Consider the following 6,280-nt stretch of genomic DNA (forward strand, 5'->3'; position numbering starts at 1 on the left):
GTCCGCCCCCCCTCCCCGCCCGCCTCTTCCCCCCCCCCCCCCGCCCGCCTCTTCCCGCCCCCCCGTTGCCATGGCGACGGCCCCGCGGCCTGCCCCTGACAGGAGAGCGGCCCGAAAAAAAACCCACCAACACCCAGCTCCGCAACGGGATTTATTGTTTTAGTTAATTTCATTTTATTTTATTTTATTAATTTGTCGCGTTTCGCCCAGGCCCTGACGGTGCCGATGCCTCCGCCGCCGCAGGAGGAGCCTGGGCGGGAGCACCGGTCCCTCCCCTCATGAGGAGAGCAAGGCCGCAGGCCCCGGGGGTTGCCCGCCTTCCTCCAGGGTGAGGGGACGCCGGCCTGCCCGCCCTTCCCCCGGGCTGAGGGGACGCCGGCCTGCCCGCCCTTCCTCCGGGCTGAGGAGACTCCCGCCTTGCTTCTCTCCCACCTTCCCCACCCCAAGCAGCCTGCGCCGCCATGGGTCTGTCAGCCAGCTCCCCTCGCCCAGAGCGAAATTAGGCAGCTGATAAAGAACTATTTATCATATCAGCTGGTTCTCCAGGGGAAGAAGGCTCTCTCTCTTTCCAAAAGGCTCTGGGGAGACCTTAGAGCCCCTTCCAGTCCCTCAAGGGGATCCAGGAAAGATGGGGAGGGACTCTGGATCAGGGAGGGGAGCCATGGGATGAGGTGGAAAGGTTTTAAACTGGGAGAGGGGAGATTCAGATTAGATATTAAGAAGAAATTATTTGCTGTAAGGGGGGAGAGACCCTGGCCCAGGTTGCCCAGAGAAGCTGTGGCTGCCCCATCCCTGGAGGGGTTCAAGGCCAGGTTGGAGGGGGCTTGGAGCAACCTGGTCTGGTGGGAGGTGTCCCTTGCTATGGCAGGGGGGTTGGAAAGGACCTTAAAGATCAGCTCATTTCAACCCAAACCATTCTGTGATTCATATTGTGTTATTTTATAGCTCAGCATCCCAGAAGGGCTTTTACTTTCCCCAAGAGTTTTTGCCCAGGCCTTCTTGGCAAACGGTTTGCATTTGTCTGGTGGACTGAATAAAGGAAAGAATAAGCATGAACTCCCGGCTTACCTCTGACAGCCCAAAATTTTTGCCCAAAATTCCACTGACTTCAGTGATACTCAGGAAGTAGGAACAATTCTTGCCCCTGCCATTTACTTCTGTGCCATGAGGTGTCAACCCACTACGAATAATTAGGCATGGCAGAAATTACATAAGTGCAAGGGATTTGTGTAGTTACGTTTATCTGAGTTACGTATAAATAACGGTGGTTGTAATGTTGTTTTCTGCCTTGAATTTTACAGATTCGTGAGAACAATCAGAAATTTTAAAAATACCACAATAGAGGCCATAGTATTTGACTTTTTTTTTTTTTTTTTTAAACTTTAATCAGATATAGATATTGAGAATGAGGAGAAGACAGGGCATTACCTACTAGGATGAAGAGGCTATGCAAACAAACATGGACTAATCCAGTGCCATGCAGCTATAATGGAAGGAAGGACATCCTGGTTGCTCTGGAGCAGTAGCAGCTGTACCTGGGTATGAATTGCTTTCTAATTAAGATATGTTTAACAATCGTATTTTAATCTATTTTTCAGGCTATGAGGTTTTGATATTTATACAATAAAGGGTTTACGTTGCTGGTTAAAGCCAGGTGCATAAAGCAATTGCCTTGAAAGCGTACTCTTTGTTGAGAAAAATTAGTTAATTTATATATCTGAAATCGCTTGGCTTGTTGAACCCAGCATGAAGGACTCAGACAGGAAACTACATCCTGCTCTTAAACTTGCTGGGTAATTCTGGACACATCACTTCACCTGCCTATGTCTTAGTTTCAATAAACTGGACATGGTGCCATGCTAATGCTCATGAATAAAGCATCTGCAATCTCTGAATGAGAAATGTTTCATTTTGGGTCCAAATCATCTATTGTTGGTTTGTCAGACAGAATGCTTCATGTCTCCTCGTGTACAGTGATGGCAAAATTTAATCTGCTGTAAGGCAAACTGTGTTTTAAATTGGCAGAGCTGAAGAAAAAAAAAGGAAAATAAGGAGCAAACTGCCTTTACTAACTTTCCTAAGATTATATATTTGCTAGATCCTTTTATATGTTTAAGATTTTTATTTTATTACATTAATATACATCCTGTGTAACTTTTATCACATGAGCCTTTTCCTACCAGGGGTTAAGACTATTTGTTAAAGAAAGCACTGTATGACGAAGGGTTAGTTTGAAAAACTGCAGTCAGAAATTACAGTGTAAATAAAGTCACCTGAGAAATAGCGATATTGAAGTCTCCCAATCACTGCAAAATAAATAAATTTGCTGCTTCTAGCACAGCACGTAAGATTATGTATCAAAGGGATGCAATTTCTGTACCGGAAATAGGCCTGTTAAGGAGGAACTTGCGTACTCTGTGGTATAGTCAGTAAATACATTGCTGTTGTAGCTACCAACTCCTGCTGTCAGTTGTTAGATAGCCTTAAAAGATTTTGGTGTTTTCTTAAAAGGTCATGTACAACGCAAGACAGGAAGTAACAATGTGCTTTGAACAGAAATCTATATTAAAACTACTAGTTTAGTTGAACGGAGACATTGCTTCTTGTTCTAAAGGGAAAAAAAAAAAACCAACTGTTTTTTTCATCCTCAAAACAGCCTTTTTTTTTCACTTTCCCCAGGGCTGGGCTCAAAAATAGCAAATGTCCAGAGATTGGTCCCATTCCTAAGGTGCCAGCAGGAAAAACTGTTGCTTGTTCTCAAGCTCTTTGGGAACCATTTGTGATGCCCCAGAGATGTTGGGGCTCCAGGCTTTCCTGGCGATTTCATCCTCAAAACCACCTTGTAAAGGAATGTTATTGGTATATTCCAGAAAGGGACCTGGGGGTGTTGGTCGACTGTTGGCTGAACGTGAGCCAGCAGTGTGCCCAGGTGGCCAAGAAGGTCAACAGCATCCTGGCCTGTGTCAGGAACAGTGTGGCCAGTAGGACTCGGGAGGTGATCATCCCCCTGTACTGGGCACTGGTGAGGCCTCACCTCGAGTGCTGTGTCCAGTTTTGGGCCCCTTCCCACAAAAAAAGACATTGAGGGGCTGGAGCGGGTCCAGAGAAGGGCAACGGAGCTGGTGAGGGGTCTGGGGAACAAGTCTTATGAGGAGAGGCTGAGGGAGCTGGGGGTGTTCAGCCTGGAGAAGAGGAGGCTGAGGGGAGACCTTCTCGCTCTCTCCAACTCCCTGAAAGGAGGGTGTAGCCGGGGGGGGTCGGTCTCTTCTCCCAAGGAACAGGCAACAGGGCCAGAGGAAATGGCCTCAAGTTGCACCAGGGGAGGTTCAGGCTGGATATTAGGAAAAATTTTTTCACTGAAAGGGTTATCAGCCATTGGAATGGGCTGCCCAGGGAGGTGGTTGAGGCACCATCCCTGGAGGTGTTCAAAAGACGGGTTGATGTAGTGCTGGGAGGTATGGTTTAGTGATGATGCTCCTTGTTTGTTGTGTGGGTGTCTATTTTTGTCAGTTAGGTTGACGGTTGGACAAGATGATCTTTAAGGTCCCTTCCAACCTAGAAGATTCTGTGATTCTGATTCTGTGACATAGTGCTTAGAGACATGTTTTAGCGATGGTTTTTATCAGTTAGGTTGATGGTTGGACCAGATGGTCTTAAAGGTCCCTTCCAACCTAGACAATTCTATGATCATATGTTGATGAAACAGCCCAATATCTCACTCAAGACCCTTAGTGTAACCTACACTGGATCATGCCATCTGTGCGAAGATGTTTTGTGATTATGCCAGTACTTCCAGCTCAGATGACTCAGAAGTGGGTGGTGCTTATAGGGAGGAGAATCCTGACCCTTTTGTCCTTCACAGAAATGCTGTGGGCGCTGCTGAGCGCTCTTGTCTGATGCAGTTAGACCCTGGAGGTGTCTTAGCAGGAAAATCACCCTTCATGGGCTGCCCTGACCACACTGCTGCTGGCACCCGACCGAGGCTGGTTTTGATAATCGGAAAAGTTAGATACTCAAGATTTGGAGAAGGTCAGAGTCCCTTAATGATAACGAGGTAGTCATACAATGTTGGAGGTGTGTCTGTTGAGGGCTTATCTGCCCCATAAACCATGATCTATTTAGAAGTATTCAAGACTTCCTGAATGTTTTTAACTTCCTATATCCACTGGTTCATAAATCCAGCAAATGTTACCCAGTGTTTAGTATTTCTAATCTATTTTTGGTAAGCAATGAAATTATTCTGAGACAAAGGCAAAACGCCTCGATGAGAAATGAAACAGATAAAGGAAAAGATTAGTACTAATACTTAGGTAGAATGTCTTTCCCCTGCTCTGACCAAACAACATTGAAACTGCCCTGTCAATGTAGGGACTGGGCTGTTTCCCCAGCCAGCAGAGAATCCACATGTGCAAATCCCACTCGTGTGAGGATTTGAGAGAGAGGGCTCCTCAGGAAGGGGAAGTGGGACTCAGAAACACCCTGTGCTGCGTGAGGTGTCATCAGTTCCTCCCAGACCCTCCTTCCTCCGCTACGCTGAGCAGAGCTGTGGGACAGCTGTCCCAATAACCCATTTTCCCTTTCTGTTCTGAGTGTTTCCTGACTCTCTTCATGTGGTTTCTCTCTGCTTGCACATTAGGATAAGCACAGAGCATTTAATCGGCCGGTTCATAAAAATCTGTTGAAATCCGTATAAAACAGTTGTAGTACTTTATCTGATAAGCTTCAGCACTCTGCTTGGTCATCATACTTTTATTATCTTCTGTCACGAGGACTTTCTCTCTTGCAAAAGTCGCAGCAAGTCACCACACCTTCTCCTACTAGGAAACTGTAGGTAGTTCTCTCCATGGCTCTGCAAGCAGCAGCGAGCAGGCACTACCTTTTTGGAAGAAAGACCTCCTACTTACACAAAATTATACAAAGATTACTTTTCAACTTACTGCAAGTTTGCTATTTTTGAACCCGGCCCTGGGGAAATTTAAAAGAAGATAGTTTTGGGGATGAAGTCGCCAGGAAAGCCCAGAGCCCCAAGGTGGACAAAATGTTTTTCCTCTTTGGTGTCACAGGATTACAGAGTATGAGCTTTTATTTTTGTTGACTCATTTCCAGATAAACATAAGAACACACTGTTCTTATGCTTTGTTTTTTAAATTCAACCCAAATTCAGTTCCATGTAGCATCCATAGTGTGTGTCACTTCAGCCATTCAAAATTTTTAAAACACAACTTCAAAGTTATTTTATAGAGTTCATTGCAATCATAATGAATTTTGATCACTGTGTATGTGATGATGCTTTGTCACAAAGGTCACACATATCCCCTCAAGGCATAAGCTTATGTTGATTTCACTGGAAGTTAGGGGCCACAAAAAGTTTGGTGGTAAAGAAAATCGGCCTTTTCAGCTCTGCCCTAAATTGTTTGTAGTTTTTTACGTGTGTGCAGCAGATGCAAAGTATTAATTAATCTGAATTCTCTACTTATGTCACTGGTAACATTTTAGGGACACTTTGCAGAGATATAAATGATGGCCAATGGAAATTCAGAGTTTGAGGAATCTGATTTGCAGAGATTTTGAGTTCTTTTTATATTAACTGAAGTCAATGAAATGATTTTCCGAAAATTAGGTTCCAGATATTAAAATCTGGCAGGCAAAGCTGATTATCCAAAATTAGATGCCACCTCTGAAAAGATAATTGTAAGTGATTATCTCACAGTCCAAGACAGAGCCAAGACTGGAATTTAAATCATTTAATACCCGGCTCTGTGTATTAACTACAACACTGATTTTTTAATACTGTGAGCTTGAATAGAGACTTGTTAAAAAATAAAAGCAAGTTTTCAAAACTCATTCACAGCATATGCATAACAGTGTTTTGATGTAATTTGCTGATGTTATGATTCTGATAAGTCTATTCTTACCTCAAATTTTCAAAGAACGTGGTTTCAAATCAATTCATTCTTCGTTGCTGCGAAGTTACACCCCATACGAATGAATGTTATTTTTAACAAATTGATTAATGGCTTTTTTTTTCCCATTCTTTATCTGTTTTCTGCATTTTGAAATTCGGTTTTTACAAAGTACTTTTACATGGGTACATGCTTTGTTGCTGTAAAAACACAATGATGCAATACTGTTGTTTAGAAAAATAGTTACACGCTATTGGATTTTAAGAATAGCCCTTATTATATTCTTTTTAATAGGAATACTTAGAAAAGAAAAAAAAGCTCCAGAGAACATGACACCTGAGGTAACAGTAATTTATGTGTATTATTTAACTAGTCTG

The 6,280-nt window shown here is 43.7% G+C and overlaps 1 long non-coding RNA gene across 1 annotated transcript; it reads left to right on the forward strand.

The window, feature by feature from the left end:
* Nucleotides 1-215: 215 nt before the first annotated feature.
* Nucleotides 216-6,280, forward strand: LOC106901685. The gene is made up of 3 exons (XR_001414356.1): nt 216-328; nt 1,391-1,539; nt 6,198-6,280. It is a non-coding gene; the product is annotated as an uncharacterized LOC106901685 (long non-coding RNA).

The sequence above is a fragment of the Calidris pugnax genome, unplaced genomic scaffold (genome assembly GCF_001431845.1).
Source record: "Calidris pugnax isolate Ruff unplaced genomic scaffold, ASM143184v1 scaffold219, whole genome shotgun sequence".
Taxonomy (NCBI): domain Eukaryota; kingdom Metazoa; phylum Chordata; class Aves; order Charadriiformes; family Scolopacidae; genus Calidris; species Calidris pugnax.